Consider the following 21,050-nt stretch of genomic DNA (forward strand, 5'->3'; position numbering starts at 1 on the left):
CAGCACTCGTTATAGGAAACGGTTAGTATTTATGCCAAATAAAACATCAAATGTTTCTCCCTAAATATAAGAAACTTATAAACAAGCCTCTTTCCAAAAATACAATCTCTCTCATAATAAGAACCTATAGAATATCCCAATATATAATATTAAATACAATATTATTTTTTTAAACAAATTTATAAAACATTAAACAATATTATCTTGTCTATGTTAAAAAATATTTATAAATATGTAGGTTTAAAAATTCGTATGCTTAATTTTCATTCTTAAAAAAACGATTGTGAAACGGGAAATTTAAAGATCATTAATTGTCTTTATGTTTTCAAAATATTTAATGTTATTTTAATAAGACTCTTTTCAATTATTTTTTTTAAATCATCATATAGTTCAATAAGTTGTATTTATAAAAGAGAAAAAAGTAGAATCTATCTATCTACCAAGAGTGAATTTTTTAATACAATCTGTATCGATTTTGATAAAATCTTAAATTTGCAATCTAAATTTCCGCAAAGTAAATGGCTGAATTAAAAAGTCTCCACTGTATATGGCAGTGCCCTTGTACTTTTACATAATAAATCAAACCCACCGAAAGGAAATGAAGGCAACGGAAAGTAAGGAAAATAAAAGCCAGGGCCAAAAGACGAGGAACTAAAGTGCATTTGCACGCCTAACAGAGGGCTGTTACCATTTCACTGATAAGAGCCGGCAAAACGCGAACAGCTGTTCGGCGAAAGCGTCGGAGAGAAAGCGACGGAGAAAGAGACGGGGAAATGCGTTCAGAGAGAGACAGGGAGAGAGCATTTCTCTCCGCTGTAAACGGGCACTGTAAGGCGGCCAGTTGTTGACTGGGAACTAAGCCAATTGCACAATGTGGGCCGAAGTTGACGTCGTGTTGCTGCTGTTGCTAGTGTTGCTGTTGTTGCTGTTGTTGCTGCTGTTGCTGGTGTTGCTGCTGTGTGTGTTGCAACACGAGCGACTACAAGTGCAACTACACAACCCTTCGACTGCAAGGAACTTCGGCAGCAGCAACGAGTATATGTATATCCCACCAACATCGACATCGACATCGACCCCCATGTACTGCGTTTATGTGTTGCTGCTGCTGCTGCAGCGTTTGCCGCTGCTGCTGCTGTGGCAGCAGAGTCGTTGCAACAATCGCAGCTTGCACATCCAGCAGCAGTCAGTTGGACGCGGCGGCTCCTTCAGCAAGGACGCACAGCTCACACAATCCCTTCGAAGGACATCGACTTGCCGAAAGGCCTGCCACAACATTCCCAGACACTGAAGGTCCTGTAAGCGCCTGTAAAGTTTTTACATTCAGCTTACATAAATGCTAGAGGACGCTGAAAGCAACAAAAAATACAGAGCGCTAGAAACGCTAATTAGCCAGAAATGTTAGCCAAGTTTTCAAGTCGGTATTTTCGCGCTTGATTTTTTGCGACCGCAAGAGTTTTACTCGTTTGTGTGTGAGTGACGCCCGATTTTTTGTTGGTCCTTTTTTTTTCTGTTGGTGTCTCACCGAGTGCCGTTTTAAACCAATATACTAGAGACCCACTAGCGTACTAGCTAATACATATTAACTTGTTGTGCCAGCAGTCTGTGTGTGTGCCAGCCAGCCCGCTTCTGAGTGCATTTTCATTAAAGTCAACAAGTTGCAGCCGCATAAGGTCAAATAAAAGCAGGTGAGTCTGTGTTCCCGGCCACTAAGAGCCAGCTTTTGCTGCATCGTTAGCTGAAGTGCTTGTAATATGTTTTCCTGGGAACAGATCCTATGTGGGTGAAATTGTATTAAGTGGTTTTGGGAATATGTGAAGTGCATAGGGGGAAAAATGTTATTGGAAAGTGTTATCTTTCTGTTTTTGGCTCGGAAAAAAAATTAAAACAAAAATCAAAAAGATTATAGATTTAAAAAAAAATAATAAGAAGAATAAATTTTTTGTTAATTTAATCCTAAGAGCCTAATGATATTCTGACAACGAAATACATTTTTTTTTATTAATTTTCATGCTTTAAATAATACTACTTATTTATACTTGTGATCATTATAAAAAAAAGCACTTAAAAATATGTAGAGTACTTTGAATTTTAAAACTTCCAAAAATTTAATGATGTATACCACTAATAATTTATAGCTTAGGTATTTTTGCTAATCTTTCGGTTCTGTCCATTCTGGACAAATAAATTTTAGGATAATAATTTTAGTAGTCATGTAAAATATATTTTTTAAATTATATAATGAAAATATTTTCATACAAAAAATTTGAGTTTTGCGAATGTTAATATTTATTAATTTTGTATCCATTAAGAATTTGTTAAGATCTTATGATAGGTAATCAGATTAAAAAATCAAATGAATTTATTTTTACTGTCATTAAAATTTTTTGCATTTGAATTCTGAAAGCAATTTTGAACTGAAGAAAAAATGCATTTAAAGTATTCTTAAAAATGGAAATTAGAATATAATATTGTGGGGTAAAAATATGGAAGCTAAGATTGTAAAGTGCATTTTAAAATCAAAAATGTTTGTACTTTTTAAATTAAAAAGTTTAATTTTTAAATATACAATTAGATTCAAGTGAGTTTATTGTGTTAGCTGACTTATATTTACATGGAAAGACAAATCATTAAAAAAGACTTACTATATGAAGCCAAAAATGTTACCAGTTTAAATAAAATACATTATTTAAGTGATAAAAACTGCCCTTGGCAAACATAAATATATGTGTGAAGATTTTCCTTCTTAAAAGCCCCACAATATTTTCATAAATTATGAACACGAAATGGACAGTCAATATTTTCAAAGATTAAAAGACAACTCCGAGGGGAAAGATATCCATTTTCTTAATGATCCTTTGTAATAGCCACATATCTGTGTGCCGGGTGTGTTTTCCTGCCGTGTCCTCAATTTTGTTGAATTACAAAAGGTTTAAGTAAGTAAGCACAAACGGTAGAAATCGAGTAATCGTTCTCAGGGGCATAGTTTAATATTGGACTTGTAATGGAAATCAATATGGCCCGAGGAAAATTTATGCAGTGGCCAACAAAGAAAGCAAAACCATTCGAATCGAGCCGAGCCAGTAAAATTGCATTGCGAAGTTTTGCGTCCGAGTTTGATTTGAGTTGTGCTGATTCGTCAGCCTTGGCATTGGCAATTTCATTAGGGGCCATAAAGAGAGAGTCCGCTTGTAATTGCAATTAGTTTTATCGTAACTTGCAGTTAAATAATCAAAACATTTTCGCAAGCCTTCATCCGGCTGCCTTTCTCCCCCTTTTGCCGTCACCCGGCCACCGAAAAACTCTTTGTAATGCAAAACTTTTTAATCCGACGCCTTGGTTTGTTTACACGAACTGCCAACGCGCCACGCCCACAACGCCCTCAATCCACACACAAACAATAACAACAACGTTGACAATAAAAACAGGATTGACAGGATATACACCAGAAAGTCGCTGTTTTTAATACCCTTCAAAGTATTGTATTTTATTTTTGGGACTACGTTTTATTGCGGTTGTAACAAAAATCATATTTAAAATTTATAATATCTTTTAAGTCACAGGAAAAGAATTGTTGATATTATCATACATATTATATGGCTTACAGAATTGCCTAGAATATCGCATATATTTCTTACAAAACCTCATCAAAAATCTAAAGTGCCTCTAAAAAATATACAATTTCTAGTTATTTAATTATTTAATTTTATGCATACAGAATATAAATTTTATCTAATACGGTTCACAGAATTATTGGTAAAACGGGGACGTTTCCTTAACTTTGACATAAAAATCAATCCAAAAGCGTCTAAAAAATGTATTCGTAAATAATCAAAAAATTGTGGGATACTTTTCAAACTGGTTACATTATTAAATTACCCCATTCAAAAGTATCACACATTTTTAATCTTTTAAGAAGCTTTTCTTGGTTTATTTTTGATTACTCCTGTTACTTTTTCCTAGTAACACTTTCGAAAAATTCCTTTTCAGGGCTTACCACGCAGTAACTTTATTTAGACTAGAGAACTTTCCTAAGGGCCCTGTAAAGTTCTTGTTGAAATTATGAACCCTCTACCTAGAGTATGAAAATAAGAAAAATTTGCATATTTACACAAGACAATTTACACACTCCCCCAGCCCAACTGGCTGGCTGAGTGACTGACTGAAGGGCCGCCTGTGCCTGTGATGCAGTGGCGGAGTTTTCAGAGGGGATGCCTCAGCCATATGAGGATTGAGTGGGTGAGTTGAGGTTATTTTGTAAATTGTGTGTAAGCCGAACTGCTGCGACTGCAGCCTGATGAACAACAACCAGACGAAGCGTTACAAAAGTCCAACAAGTTGGGAAGTTGGGGGTGAAAAACGGGCAAAGCACGGGAAAATGTGGGAGGAAAATGGGGGCAAAGGGCGGCCTGTAACGGATGACAAGGACAAGTGAAGTGTCGAGATGGAGTTGCAGTTGTGCGGCCTGAATTGGGGATATACTCGGGACCGTATATGAATGCTAGTGCGTAGTGAGTATATTGCCACAACATACGGAAGTAATTCGATTTTGTTGGCAGCACGATGATGGCCCGGCCCCAGTGACAGACTCGTCTGTGTGTGCATTATTCGCAGACACCACAGAGAATCGAGATGCACAGGATGACAACATTTCGAGCACATTAAAACAACTTAATATCTGTGTTGTGTATTTTATTGGGCCTCTTTCCGGTGTCGAGCCCATTATGATGCATTTGCCTGCAAAGTAATTTAATTATTTATTTACAACATGGAAATTAACAAACATAACTCGGCTGGTCAACTGCGGCGACACATTGTACAAATTATACAATATCAACATTGCATAAGATGGGGTCCAAGGGGTTCTGTGGCCACAAACGGTCCAGGACATCTGCTGTGTGGTTCGTGTTTTACAAATTTCATTTCCATGCACTCGACAATTACAGCATTTTATGTTTTTACACTTTATTGTCATTAACAGATTTTATTCCATGAGTGTGTTTATTTTCGCGCGATTACGTGTGCTTTTGTGGGTGTGTTTACACACGCGGCTTGGCTAAATCGGAAATAGTCATAATATAGTATTATGTGCTATTTGTTGAGTGCACATTAGATAAAAGCTTGGCCGAAATCACCTAAATCAACTGGGGTAATTTATTACAAATTAACAAAACATAAAAAGTGGCTACTGTAAATGGGGCTTGTGCAATTAAATATTTTACACAATGAGAGAGGGCAAATTAGCAAATAAAGATATGGAAAATTAAGTGTATTGTATGTAATAACCATCGGTTTATTATACCTATTTGTATGCCAAATAAATTATTATAAATATTTTCAATAGAAAGCATTGACTAGTCACTTTATAAACCCTTCTGTTGAACTAAGCAAACATTTTATAAGCCCACATTATATGTTATTGATCATAAAACTAAGTAGCTTTTGTAATAAGTTCGCATTTCGTAGTTTTTCAGCTTTTCGTGGCTTATTAAGCTTAGCTGGGATTAGCTTAACTTTCGCACTTTAGCTTGGTGCAAAATGTTACACCACAAAGTAAGTTAAATTTTAGTACCTCCAAGTAATTTTCAACCTAAAGCTGACTTTTTGGGGCTCTCAACGTGGCTTTGTTTGACTTTCCTAGTAACTCTGACATTTTTCCGATGCTTTTGTGTTCGAAAGTCTGCGCCTAGCACTTGTAGAAAGAGTTTAGTGGAATGACTGCACAAAGCGTTTTTGTTTGAATTGTCTGAAGTTTGGCACCCCTGCACGCCCTTTGACCTTGTAAGCTGCTCTTAAAATTGCAGAATTTATGGGCGCTTAATGGGCCAACAAAATATTTAAAAAATATTATTTGTTATTACAAAATATCCCATAGCTCTATTTAAATGTGATATTTTAGATTATAATCTTAGAGATACATTTCCTTCACTTCCTCCCATTGCCATAAAAACGCAAGCACTTTAAACTTGCATTGCACATTTAACCTTAGGCCAATAATGATACCCAGGAGTCTCTCTAATTCCATTTGAATTGGGAATAAGAGCATTTGAGATATGCAAATATTTGGCTTATAATTGCCAACCAATTTATCGGTTTGCTTGGACACCTCAACTGTATACACTTTTCTGGCTTTTATTCCTATTTTTTTCCTTTCTTTCTTGCCGTTTTTTCGACAAACAATTAGTGTGCCAAACCACAAATTGTTAAATGAATTTCTGCTGCACAACTTTTCGGCCAGATGAAGATGAAGATTTTACAATCCAGTCGGCTCTTACATAAAACTGGCAAAATGCAGCTCAAGACTGCAGCTTGGCTGCCAATTAAAGGAGACAAAAATGTCTTTACTAAGCCAGTTGCTTCATAATTGCTTCAATTTAAAAATGCATGAAAAGTATTTGCCCAAATGCTCAAAAATGCTCAAAGTAATAAAATGACTCGGACAGGACCTCAAGAAACAGAGCCGGTCAGGTCAGATGGAAGGAAGAAGGATGAAGGACCCAGATGGATGCGAGAAGGACAGAGAGTTGAATTTGTAAAATTGCGTAAAATGCCCGGGCTTGGCTAACATTTTGATTACCTAATGCCCATGAGCAGTTTTATTAGGCCTGTGGTTTTGCTCTTCCGATATTTAGTATTTTTCTTGGACAGCAAACGCCTGCATCAATATTTAATTTCATTACAAGCCAAAGAAGCCGAAAGAGCATCAACAATGCCACAGCAGGACATGGCATTTGATAAATTATTTAAAATATCCACATCCAGCACTTGGGTGCAACGCATCCTCTGCATCCTCTGGTCAAAGACTATTAGATGCGTTGTATCTCTGTCGGCTCGATTAGTTGGACACATTGAGTGCCTGTAAATACCATTCAACTACAGTGGGTACTCGCTAGATCTGGCAATCTTTTGTACTTGAGATGTTCTTATGAGAGACTTACTGAGTTAACACTTAAATATTTCTTTATACATAGCTTTCTTCTAACATTGCTAGTCTGGTCGGAAAACTTTAATTTTATCTGCATTTTTGGCAGAGAAAAACCAAGCAGGATAAGAATAAATACCTAAAACAAGTACAGCAAAATGTAAATACCATTCGACTACAGTATGGCTTCCATAGTTGTAAATATATTTTTATGTCGGAAGTTCCAATGTAAAACATAGAAATATATTTATAAATAAAGTCTTCAAGGGTAGATGTTTTTATTAATTGCTAGTCTGCACAAAAAAAATTAAAATGAATTAGAATTTATTTAATCAGAAAGATAAATAAAAAATTAAATTACTTCTAAAAAATAACTATGGTGAAGGTATTTTTAAAATATATAATATAAAATATATAAAAAAATATAATATAAAAAAGAGGTCTGAAATATTAAAAATCCCTTTTAAAAAAATAATTTTCCCCAGTTCATCACTGTTTAGCCCGACTGTATGTGTCCTTCCTTTCATTTTGTCTGCGTTTCTGCTCCATTTACACCTTTGGGTTTTTGGGGTGTAAACCCCTGGCCTTATCCAATTTTACAGAATTTTAAGCACTTGGCCACGAGTGTTGGCCGGGCTTTAAACTGCAGTCCGGTGGAGTCCACTCCAATCGAATCCTGCCAGACGCCAGAGACACGGCCAAGTGCATTTTATGTTCAGCCAGCAGACTGCCCTCCATTCTTGCTCCTTTTTACAGTGGTATTTGTACCCCTTTTTAGCCCACTGCTCTTGGCCTGCTCCTGCTACTGTTCCAAGTCCTGTTCTCGTCCTTGTTCTGGGACAGGGGACAGAGGACATGAGCACCCTGTGCGCCTGCTTAAAATGATAACGTTGAAAACGCTGGCCCGTCTACACAAGACAAATGTGCGCTATTGAGGCGTGAAAATATTCCACTATAAACACACAATACAGCAGGGGTAAAATTACAAGGACTAAGGATGCGGTCAGTAAAAAGGACATAAATCCGATGAAATCATATTGAACTAGGTATTCCTTTAATGTAAGCAGCGGTGCATTTCTTTATATCTGTTTTATATTTTAAGTTAAACGAACACATTTTTCTCATGATTTTATGATTTTATGTTTCAATATTATTAATTTTTAAATATTTTTAAAAATAATTAGAAAAAGTTAGAGTCTTATGTTTTCCCACTACTATTATTTTGACCCCAGCTATGCCATACATATGGGATGGGAGGCCCCCTTTGCCATATCCCCATGTTTTTCCCTTAAGCCGTGTGTAATTTGCCGTGTAAAAATGTGGGTGGCTCGGTGTTTATTTATGGCCTTGCCCGGCGACTTCTTAAATTATCTATGGAAATGGCTAAAGGCAACCGCTAAACTGGACGCTAAGTCGACGCTGATTAAGGATTTACCACCAGCAGCGACTCCAGAGTCGTAGACATTGGAAAACAGCAAAAAGCACAAAAGACTCCCTCGAGACATGGCCAAACCAAGAGACCAGAAGGCGCCAGAAAAATATAAATATTCCTCAGTTAGCAGTCTTGAATGTGTCACAAAAAAGAACACAATTTCTTTTGCCCTCAAATTGTCTCTGGAGTCCTGCAATGCAACACTCTTAATGTTGCCATAATTGAAAGATTTGCGATGTTACGGTTGACCAAGTGTGATCCCAACAATTGTGGAATGGGCTGAATTTGGAATCGCAATCTTCAGTATATTTTATCATTTTTTTCTAGGAAAAGGAAATAGGAAAGTCTTTTTTTATCAAAATCTAAAAATATGTCCTGAAGTTGATTTATTGTAATTAACTTAAATGAAATTTTAATTCACATAAAAATGACCAAAGCATTTGAAATATATATTATTTTAACCATTAAATCAATAGGTATTACCAATCATTATAACAACTTATCAATTAAATATATGAGTGTTCCCCTCCATTTGCTTAATATTTTCTATTAGCCCAACACACAATTGCCTTCAAATTTCCTCCCAAAATACCTTGACATCTTAACATTGGAGAAACATCGATGTACTGCACCCAAGTTTTCCCTGGCAAAAAACTGAGCCATTTATTTAACTGCTTAGCACTCGGTATCGCTTTATGATCTGTTCGCATATTTATTCAACGAGCGAATAGTTCACTGGTATAGAGTAAATTGTATGGAAATTCTCGGCAGACAGATTTTCACTTCTTGCCCTGCGAATTTTCTTCTATAAACGCTTTTGGTGTCGGCTGCCAGCCAAAAAAAGTGGAGCGACAACCGAAAAGAAAGAAAACAAGTAGAGGAAAATGGGGGAAAAAGGGCTCCAGTAAATGGCAGCCAGCAGCCAGTAAGTAAATGCAAAACGAGCAGTTTTCCCGCATCAGGAAAAACAGCGACGGCAGCAGACAGTGAAAGAGACGGGAATAGCAGAGTAGACAGAGACAGCATCAGCGGCGGCGAAGGGGACGGGTGCGGAAAACAGAAACAAGAGCAGCGACCCAATTTCGCCAAGTAAAATCGCAGTTTTCATTAACCGCAATGCCAGACGACGGCGACAGGGGGCTAAAAAAAGGGGGTGGCACGTGATGGTGTGCGAAAAGTTGGGTGGGAAAAAGGTAGCTGGGGTGGTGCACATCCTGGTGGGGAGAAAGGTAAAAGTACCCAACTGTCGCGACTGTCTACGGTGCCGCTAAAATTACAACAAAAACGACCGCGACTAGGTGGCTGCCTGATTGCCAGTGAAATGTCAGCATCGATACAGTAGTAACTTCATAAAAATCATGGTAACTGGGTGTTAGTAAAGCCTTTAAGATATAGAAAAGTATCTTAAATTAATTAAATCATGATTAAAGAACTGGATATATTTTCAAAGCTTTGAAAAAATCGGAATCAAAAGATATATCGAAAGATAAATAAATCAAATGATATATTATTAAAAATAATCAGGTTACGCTTTGCCTATAAATTTTTTAATAAAATTACTAGGTCAAACTGCATTTTAATTTCAAATTATTTATAAATAATACTCTTTGATAATATTATTTATTTAGCTTTAAAAACCCCATTTATCATCATAAATTACCTCCTAAATTTCCTGGTATTTACTGTGCCCTCCACCCCACACCTTTGGCTCATTTACTGTGTACTCATGACGGTCTGTTTTCCGTCCTTTTCTCCCACCCCCAACATCTTTCTCTCTCGCTTTAGCTCCCATCCTGGCACCCTTTCATGTATCGCCGACCAGCTTTGTTTGCTTGGATTATTTATATAGTGGGTATCCCGATGATTTGTTGGTGTTAGCCATTCCGTTAGTTGTAAAACTTTGGCGACATAAAGGGAGAGCGGAAAATTCGGCTCACCTTGCCCGGAATTTAGCAAGTTTTCCCGCGAACTTTGAGAAAATGCCCCGGGCCGGTTTAAAGTTTTGGCGCCAGCTCGGAAATTAAATGCCATCGATGCCCTGGCAAATGGCACAAGGATATTTCCGTCGCAGAGAGTCTGGAAACGGGGGGCGGAGAAAGCAGCAGCAAAAAAAAAAAACTTAAAATTGAAAGGATATCCTACGGTCAAGTGTTTGTCATTTGCAATTAATTTCCTTTTGACCAAACGGCTTCTTCCGCCGCCCGTTTTGTGCTTTTCAATTAGCAAAACTCAAAGTTTTCCCGGCTCAGGCTCAAGGCAAAGCGATTCCAATAATTTCCTGATTTCTCTGATTCCCCTGAACCTCCGCAAAACCTCCACATCGAAGAATTTTGCTGCGCCTAAAAGCCGGCTGCATTTTTTATTAGGCCAAGTTAAACGAATTATCTCGTCCGGAGATATCTCAGCTCATCCCATATCCATGGGCATTTCGATGTCCGGCACATTTATAAATAGCAAGCGGCTCAAAAATGTTTTCCTTTTACTTTTAATGCGAGCAAAGAGGCGGGGAAGGACTATCTCTGAAGTTCTTACATCGGCGGTGGGTTTCGAGGGGTTTCAAGGGGGTTCCTAGGGGTTTCCGTTCCCCCAACTGCCACCCCAATATCCTATTTATCGTGTGCGTTTGCTTGTGTAACCTTGCCAGGAGCCAACTGTCGCTGGCATATGCTAATGCCGGGCGTACAAGCTCCGGCATCTCCATGCACTGAGAGAAAAAGTTATACAAGTTACAACGGCTTATTTTAAGAGAAAATTATGTATATTCTTTGGTATTAAATTAGGTTAACATTTAAACCGCAGGTTTATTTTTCAAGTATGTGTTTTGGGGTCTTCTAACCTTTGTAATCCTGAATTTTAATTTTATTAAAATAATTTTGTTTGCATTTGGGAAAACCAAAAAATGTATTTCAAGATATTGTAAGCTTCAACTGCTTTTAAAGTCTTTCATCAAAAATACTCATACGACACGTATGCCTTATAGAATTTGGACGAAACATATAATTCTTTCCTTAAGTAATTATAATTAAAAGCTTAATTTTTTATAAATTTAAAAAACACAAAATAAATTATTTTTTAAATTAAAAGTTAATTTACAATCTTAATTTAGTGCTATTTTTAAGTTTTAATGTTTCTGTGTACAGTGACAAAAATATACTTTCGATTGTATTGTTTTCCATTTTTTCCTTCTCTTGAATACCATTTTTAATCTTTCATTCTATTGAAATTTTACATATGAATGGCAGCGTTTTTGTGAAAGAGCTAGACAAATTTACATATGAGTTGAGTGGCTGAAAGCGAACCCCTCGTTTTTTATCCCAGTGTCGTCTCCTTTGGCCGTTTGGCAACAACTGCTAAATATGTATGCCAAATGCGATTTGCATATAACGTTTTGTGAAACGGTTGGCGAAGTAGTGGAAAATGAGGAACGCAGCGAGGGGGAGGTGGCCCTACTACCGGCTACTGCCTGGTATGCCTTTTAGCCATGTTACGTTGGATTTCGCCTCATTTTTCGTCTTTTTCCGGAGGGGTGAGGATTCCTGGAAAGGCAGGCCATGACTAAACGGTGCGTCTGCCGTTTGTGTGCCCGGACTTTGTGCAGTCACTGTGGATCAGGTATTTCAGTTTAACCCCTCCCGAGACCCACCTCTGTGTTTACTGGTCAAGCATGGGATTGTTGTCAGTTCTGATAGGCAAACTAGGTGCACTTAAAATTTAAAAGCGGTTAGAAGTCAAAGACAAATTTACCTTTACATAAAACTGAAAAATTAGGGTTTTTCTTTTCTATTTTGGGTAAAATCTATATTTAATCTATATATAAATAGATTTAATTACTTGACTTTCAAAAATAGTATCCCATGGTATTAAATATTATTTATGGATTTTTTAACAAAATATATTAAATATAACATTTTCTAAACAAAATATGAAAGCCTTCCAATTTAAAAAAAATATGGGTTACATCTTGAAAATCTTATTATAAAAGAAAACGTTTTCTAAGGTCCAAATAAATAAAAATAATAGTTCTGATCTAAAAAAAATGTTTTCCTTCATAACGATAGGATTTTTTCTGAGTGTTCTTTATGGCTCTATAGTTATGGCAATGAGGATCTTTCTTCCTGCCAAAGGTTGCGCTTTTAACTGCCCACCTGCCATTGAACTTCGCACGAGGGCGGAGGTTTGGGGGCGTGGCTTATTTACATGAAAATTAGACGAAAACACGATAGATTGGCCAACTGATTGGCCGTGGCGTAAACATCTCATTAAAATGCTAAAATCTTACATCACATGCATACAATTATGCGGCCGGCGAGCGATGCTCGCCAATCCAATCGATTGGCAATCAAAATAACTTTCAATTCATTTGCCCAACATGGATGCGATTCGCATCCTCATCATAATATGCAGTGCCAAATTGTCCGATTTATGACCAGCCATGTATATTTTCCAGAATTTTATCTTTGCTTTTGGGAAATTGAATTGCTTCGGTTTTTGAAGTAGTACGTTTTCAGGCCCATGAAGTGGATTTATATTTTAAATATATAATAGTATAAAAAAACATAAATAGGAGATTTATTAACACAACTTATTTAGTCGAAATATTGTTCTCAAAAACCTCGGGAGTTATTATGTTAGAACGTAATTCAGACAAGCTTTAAATCTTTAGAGAGTTTTCATACTATTAATAGGAATTATTATACATGTGCTGGAAATGTTTAATTCATTGCATTTAGCCAGGAAGTAATGGCCATTATTAAATTGCCATTTTGAGGCGACCACTGTGCATAAGAAATTAGCCACGAATGTTTTGTCGTGAAGGACGAAAGTATGCCCAGATCCCAGAAGCCAGGTCCAGTTTCAGATGCAAGTCCAAGTCCGGCCAAAGGCATTGTCGAAATTTCCTCCGAACCCATTCCTCTCCATTCCCGAACTCTTTGGCCAAGTTGCACGATAGCGATAAATCTCAACCGAAAGTTGTGTGTTGTATGGGTAGCAAGGAGGCGGTATAGGGACGGCGATAAGGGGTGGCAGTGGGGCACGGCAGTCCCCAGGATTGTGTAAAATATGCACAGCTTTTTGGGCCGCACAGAGAGAGCTGCAGCTCCACACAGAAGACCCGGCCACTTGAAGCTGACACAACGTCACAAAGCGCATTATGATGATCAACTCGATTATGGCCGAAAAGGAAACAGTGTTGGCCAACTTGACACAAAGCAGTAAGAAGTGGAATTTTTTAAGCCGAAAGTTCAACAGGCTCTGACTGCCATTCAAGCGTTTTATTTTATGGAGGTACATAAACACTGAGAAAGCTGATTTTTCAATCAGTTAATTTTATCTTTAACAGTTTTAGGAAGGTAAATTAAATGTAGCACCAAACATACAAGTATCTGCAGTAAATGCACCAATACAACTCTATAGTTTATCTATACCTTTAATACCTATAAATTACCTCTGAAGTTCTGCTAAAATTTCCGTTTCCTTGCTAAGAATTCAAGGTATTTGTGAGAAAGAAAACATATATATAGCTAAGCAGACTAACCTGATTTAGGACACAGCAATCCTCCAGTTCAATCTCAACACTGTGGCCAAGTTAGTACAGTAAGTTTTATTGGTATTTGGTTTTCGGTCCCTGGCTTTCCTTCGCTTCTGGATCCGCCTCTACCGCCCACATATCACACAATCGCAGGCACAGTAAACAGTCGGACAAAAGGAATTCGATTTTCAGCTATTTTCTATGCCAAAAACGAAGTTCTGGAAAAGCTGGAAACAACCTACTTACGACTTTCACAGTTGGTTCGAAAAGGGCACTACGAAGGGACTGGGTTTTCGGTTGGGGGAGGGCCATAAGCACGTGATAAAGGCCTTACTTGCAATTTTAACTTTGCTGTCTAGTGTGGACTGAACCGTCAGACAGAGACAAAAATAGCAGCAGGCCAGCCAGATTTTTTCGTACCCTTTATTTTAGGTCACTTTGGGCTTGATAAAATGTTCTGTGACTTATAACTGATTTTGGAAACAATGAAAAAATATAATATACCTATTAAGAAATCATCGAAGAGATTGAAATTAATTGTTTTTAATATTAAGGCTCTATTACTTTTTTTAGGATAACAATGATAAATATCCAACAATTTTTTGTAATCTATCCTACTAGATTAAAAAATACAGTGTCACAAAGTATGCTACAAAGATTGTTTCCTGAAAAACTTCTTTTTAACAGAATTTTGACCAATATTAATCCTTGTTTTACGAATTTCTTATGATAATTACTATAAAAAAGTTTTTCTAAGTGTAGTTTTACAAAACTTTCCCACCCCATAATTTTAATAAAAAAAAGTGTCAAAAAGTAGGCTCGAAAAACCTTATTTATAACTTAATGCGACTCTTTCACTAATTGTTGTACAATCAATTTCTAAAAATACATTCTGTAAAAAGATTTATTTTTCAAAAAATTCTATCATAGGAATGCATCTGTGTAAGGGGTACCTGATAGTTTGATAATCTGGACCGCAGTCCTGCAGCCCTCTCCCTGTTTTTCCTTGTGTTCTTCTGGTTGTTCCTTGGGTGTCTGGCTGGTCTGTCTGTCTGTCCGTCCGTCCGACAGTTGGGCGTCGCTGCGGCGCCAAGGGCAGCCATTTTTCATCGGCGGGCGTATGTGACGTGCCAACGATGTCGACGCCTCTGCCTCAGCTCTGCCGCAGCTGCAGCCGCCGTCGCAGTAGCTGCCAGTCAGATAGTCAGTTAGTTCGTCAAACCAAGAGATTGTTTGTCTGCTCACCCCCCATCCAAGCGCTCCATTGTTGTATCTTCTGCCCGTGGGATTCTTTTTGACCCCAGCCCACTGCCATCTGTCTGGTGTCCTCGTCCCCGGTCGTGGGTCATTTCCACTTGCATTCCGGCTTGAACTTGTCTTCATTTGACTTTTCGGTGGTTTACGATGTTGGGCAAGGCGGATTTCGGTTTGAGATACATATAGTTTTACAAGCTGAATTTAGATTTATTTGATGGAGCCATATATTAGAGTTGGCCTTGGCACAAAGTATTTTTTCCGGAGCTCTCTGGCTTACTGTTTATTCAATTTTATACGCTTCATACATATTTGCGAATGAAAACTAATAGAATGTGCCCGAAGTAGCTTAAAGTGAATTCCTTAAATTACTTTAATTAAATTCATTAAGTTACTTCAAGCAAAAGCTTTCAAGGCTTCTCCAGTTAGTTGGCCTTCCTTGAGCACATTTAAATTTCTGTTTTTGTTTTTGTCTCCTTGCTTATCCACAGCTTTCTATAAATTGAATAGTTTTTATTCGAAAGCCAGGAAAAACAAAGAAAAAATAGGGATTTTTGGAGACGGCAAAACCGCAAAAAAGGACACGGACTTGGGCGGGGGACACCACCCGCTCGCAAGTAATTGGTCCTGGGTTCATTTCGATTCCGGTCTGGATTCGTTTTTTGGCACAGAATCAAGCGCGGTCCCCGTCTTACATAAATATGCCACTTAACAAGCCACCAACGTAAATGTTTTTTATTTCCTCTGGCTCCTTGATTGCCTCCTCCGCATCGGATCCTCTCCGGGAAAAGTGTAGTAAACAAATGGCTGGGTGGTCTTAACTATCGCAACAACTATCGCAGCTATCGCGACTATCGCTTGGCATTTGCATTGGCATTGGCGAAAATGTAAATCTTGGTAAATCCAAAAAATGCACGAGACCTCTGCTCATCATCGGTGCAGTTTTGCAATTTATTTAATTCGATATTTGTTTTTGCAAGCACTTTTCATGGCACGGAAGATGCAACTGAAACCAAAAATCCACCCACAAAAACACACACACACCCACAGCTACACACACGCTCATCCCATTCACATTGATTTGAATATGTCAGCAATTTGTGTAGTTTTGTGCACCAATGCGCCAAGCTACCCCTGAATCCACGACCCACCCACTGTGCCACCCACTAAAGCCACCCAGTGGGCTTGGGGTGGGGTGGCTTGCTGCGTAATGCAATGTAAACCAAACCAAACAATTTAAAATCATGGCATGCATTTGGCTTCAATTCAATTTAAACTGAAATGAGCGCGTGGCCAGCATGCATCGGTGTAGTGGGCCAGGCCAAAAGAGTGGGTCTTTAGGGGGGTGTGGGAATTGGGCGGAAACTGGGTGGACAATGGGCGGAAAGTGGGCAGACCATTTCTTTCCTGGTAAAAAATGGAGTGGGTAACTGTATATATGATTGATTTATAAAATAGTCGGATTAAGTTTTGAAATAAATTTTAAATTATCATTTACCAAAATATAATCACTTACCTTACATAAAAACAATCTAATTAAAAACCAGAATATTTAATACCAATTTAAAAAAAACCTATATTAAAAAGTCTATATTATATTACATTTTATTGTATACTATTTCAAAGAATATAAATAGTATTTTGAAAAATGGAAAAATAATCATAAGTTCCAATTTGAAATAGTAGAAAAAATTAACAATTACTTTAAAAAAAAAAAACAAAATCAGTGTTATTTTTTATTTTTTTTCTTTAGACAAACACATTGACTTTTTAATGTAACTTTCTGAAATTAAGTCTCCAAGATAAACTATTTCTACACTTTTCTCGATTATACAAAATGTAATTAACATTATTTAATAGGGCAATTATAGCCAGCATTATCTATTTCAACTTAGGCTGATATGATTAAAGCCTTACTATTTTCTTGAAACTTCACCATCTCAAGCCAAACATTAAACCCGTTCCTGAGCGAAAACTTTGCTTTAAAGCTTGCTTTATACGCAGCCCGCAAATGGAAAGCAATTTCATTACGAAAGTTTTCGCACAGCTGCGAGCACTGTAATGCAACCACTTACAGGAAGCTGTAAACGCGGCTGTTAAGCAACAGCGGCTTTAATTTGAATAACATTCGCTCAAAAGGGGTGCAAAGAAATGGGGTATATGGTTGGAGGGTTGCGGGCGAAAGGCCGTGAATGTAACCCGTAAATTCCCCCTTAGTTATGCATTTTTAATGCTCGCTTTGGGGCTGGTGAAAGTTTTGCCATTACAATGTAGCCATCGCTTGTATTCCATTGCACTTATTGACACTTGGCTGAAATTTATGAGCGCAATTTCAATGGGCAGATTCTTGATGCCGCCTAACGAACACATGGCTGATACAGTGACGCCAAAAACTCTTCCCCTTTGACCATTGTAAGCCTTGTACAGTGGAGTTTGTCAGAAAAACAATTGGCATTGGCTCGGGCCAATTAAAAGTTTCCGGAGAAAACAGCAATAAAGTGGTGGCCAAAAATATTCGACACTTGCCACCTTACGTTGGCGCCTTGTTAGTAAGTTTATGCAAACTACCCGGATATTTACCATGGCAATTTAATGAGAAAATGTAGGACAGTTTCCCGCACCACTCCCATTTACTGGCTTATCTCTGTGGGCGTAGTAGTGCTGGTGGGTGTTTTTGTGCCACCCTTTTGTGGACCGAACTGAAGCACTACTCAAAGTCGTCTGAGTGCCCCAGCATTGACTGAAAATGCATTTTTATACACCGAGTTGTGTGGCCCGGAACACAACTTGCATATAGACCAGGCCCCGACCTCGGTGTTGGTGTTGGCCCTTTTCAATAAATCAGAGACCCAAATCCGCGGATGTCAACAAATGTAAGGGCAACCTTGTTGCTGGAACTGCGACAACAACGGTGACAATTACAGCGATAACAACGACGGGAAAACAAATTGGCGTGGAAATTAATTATGACACCTGGCGATGGGGAAACATTTGCTGAAAAGCACTGGGGAAATAGGGGTTTAAAAATTTTAAAAAGAGGTTTTACGTGAATTTATATTTTTTAATTATTTTTGCATTTCTTATTAAACTATTTAAAAAAAAAATTGTGATATAAATATTATTTAAATTCGCATTTGTTGAAGTTACTATTTTTAGTTATTTTATTCAGTGGTATAAATGTATATTTTTTATTTTGATTCAATTTTAGAAAATATATTGAACTTATTTTAAAAGTAAAAAAAAGTTAAGGGGCAAAAATATTTTTTTTTAGAATAGTTAGTGGGAATAAAAAAAAAATAATCTAATTTATCAGCTTTTATTTAAAAAAATGCGGTGTGACACGTATTTCTCAATTGAATCATGTTTTATTTATGGTAATAAATTTATAAAAAAAAGACAATTGTATCCACTCTATTTATGGGCAAAGGGAATAGCAAAGACTGGGAAAAGCGGTGGATCAATTATTTCTATTGTCTCCTTTTGTGCTGCCAGTATTCACTTGGCAATTTTGTGCGTATCTTAAATCAATTTTCCAACGCCGCAATCCTTTTTCACCTGATGACCTGTGTAGGCCTTAAAGCGGCGCCAGAAAAGTCAAGTGCAAGAAAAAGCGTCCACCGTGACCTCAATTTGGGGGGTGAGGTGCGAAGGGCCTTCCAATAGTTCAGCCCACCGTCTTCCGGCCAAACTGTAATAAACTTTTGTGTTGTGGCCTTTGGACATCTTTATAACTTGCTGCGGCTAGCCAGGCTGCCACCACTCACCCGCCGGCCCTACCTGCAGTTACCACCGATGGAACCACCACTTTAAATGCCTTTGGCTTTTATGAGCGCCGCTTTACGTGCACCACAGCAGCGAAAACAGAAAAACAACGCCCGGCTAAATGAACTTCAAGCCTCATAAGGCGGGCACTTAAAATAAAATATTGGCAAACAAAAAAGGAAAACAAGAAAAACCCATATTTAAAGAATATTTTACATCCGTCGATTGGGCTGCTAAAAGGTTTATTGACCAATTTATTTTTGTGCAACCAACGAAACACTCAATTGGTTTTGCCTAACACCAACATGCATAAATATGCATGGTGCTAACAGTTTTTTGCGCTAGTTTCAATTAAAATTCACATTGATAGGATTTCGTTAGTTGTAAAGCCAAAATTGATTTGGCATTTGACAATTTTTCGGCTTGTTTTCCATGCAACCAGAAATTGCTTATAAAAAGAAAAAGGATAACGAAATAAGACGCGAGTAATTTTGGTGGGGAAAATTCGTATGTGAACAAGGACATTCTCTATAATTGTATAATAAATAAATAATTGAATGATTTTAAGGTCTTAATTAAATACGAACAAATTACTTATTCAAATAGTCTCCAAACAGGGCTTGGACTTGTTCCTGCTGAGAATCACCCTCCTTTAGGCCATTCAGCAAACCAAAACAAGGGCAAGCTAATTTAATTTCAGCCTGAATAACATTTGGTTAGGACGTTTATTTATTAAATGCCCAGCACAGTGGGTTGGATAAGTAATTTAGTAATAAAACAAAAATTAATGGGAGAAATGAAATGATTTAAATTATATCTTAGAATTTTTTTTAGATATATTAGTTTATAAAAATATTTAACTGGATTGTAGTACTTATAAATTTGTAGCCCCACGGTATTTTTCTGACAGACACCAATTAAAATTTAGCTTCTAGGCCAGCGCAGCTGCCAAAATACTGGACGACTTTAAAATGGGAGCCAAAATAGTTTTTTCTAGTTTTTGCCCATTAAATGTTCTTGTTTTGTCAAATAATTTTCACTTTTATTGCTGGACAAAAGTGTTTGTATTTTATTTGTTCCTGCTCCTCTTTTTTTGCTCGCTTTTTTCCGTCTGCGAATTTTTAATCATTTGCAGTCCGGATGCTGCTGCTGTCTCAGTGTGTCTGCTAAATGGTAAATGCTAAATGGTAAATGCTGGATGGCAAATGCAAGTCTGAGCAGTCAGACAGCCAAGTCGAGAGCGTGAACTAATTAGTGCATTAGCATTTAGTGGCATGAATTTGGCGCAGTCGAAAACTTTCACTGCGATGTGGGTTAGGCGAAGTTTTCTATTTCCTATTTTCGTTTTTTTTTTTTTTATTCTGGTGCTGCGGCTATATATCTGGGGAGATATTATGTATTCGCAGCTAGGGGATGCCACTGACAGCAGCCAGTGCTCCTGTAATGCTTGACACATTTGTGCGCATATAACAAGCTGTTGGTGCGGTTAACGTATCTGGTGCTCATTAAGTCTGCATATCCGACAGTTGGGATGTTTAGTTATGGATTTGCCGGATTTAGTGCCGGCTCAATGCCTCAAAATGCACACTCACCGATAGATGATTGATTAAAATTGCCCTAAGTAACCATGATGAGCTCAGCTAACCACGCGATGGCAATGCAATTAGCAAATCAATTCCGCAATTTTGCAATTGAAATTTAAATTTAACAACAGGCAGGCAGGATACGAGTGGTTCCGGCAGAGACAGGAGTTGATTTTCATGTAAAACAAATATCACTTAATGTGGCCACGCTGGCCCAGTGCGCCCAGGCTAATGGCAAAGCAAAAAGGCACGTATCTGCCGGACGATGGCCAGTGTCCTTGTCCCCAGGACCTCGGACCCCGGAGCTCAGGACGGCACAGGACTCGGGGGGACTTTGCGGCACGTGTGCGTGTGCAGCTCGTAAAAAACTGTGTGCATCAGGTTGCAGAAGGGGCTACTGCCGTTGCTGTTGCCGTGCGGCATTAATAGCAACTGGCGACAAACAACAACAGGCAGCAGCAGCAGGAGCAGCAGCAACAGCAGTAATAATAATATGGGCACAGGCAGGGCGGACGGGATCCGAGGTCCTGGGACCACCTGGTGGTCTTAGCTGATGATGCTCCGTTTCAG

At 37.9% G+C, this 21,050-nt stretch overlaps 1 protein-coding gene across 7 annotated transcripts in view; it reads left to right on the forward strand.

Moving 5' to 3' along the window:
- The first annotated feature begins 1,202 nt into the window (after positions 1-1,202).
- LOC108024259 (sex determination protein fruitless) overlaps positions 1,203-21,050 on the forward strand; it is a 142,222-nt gene continuing 122,374 nt past the window's right edge. For 5 of the 7 annotated variants that reach the window (XM_017094211.3, XM_017094203.3, XM_017094149.3 and 2 more), the window contains exon 1: positions 1,203-1,685. The gene's annotated coding sequence lies outside the window, so the exon portion shown is untranslated. Of the gene's footprint in view, positions 1,686-11,940; positions 11,964-21,050 lie in introns of those variants that run through there. The other 2 variants (XM_050888957.1, XM_044091172.2) reach the window with 2 other exon arrangements.

Source organism: Drosophila biarmipes, chromosome 3R (genome assembly GCF_025231255.1).
Source record: "Drosophila biarmipes strain raj3 chromosome 3R, RU_DBia_V1.1, whole genome shotgun sequence".
NCBI classification, from domain to species: domain Eukaryota; kingdom Metazoa; phylum Arthropoda; class Insecta; order Diptera; family Drosophilidae; genus Drosophila; species Drosophila biarmipes.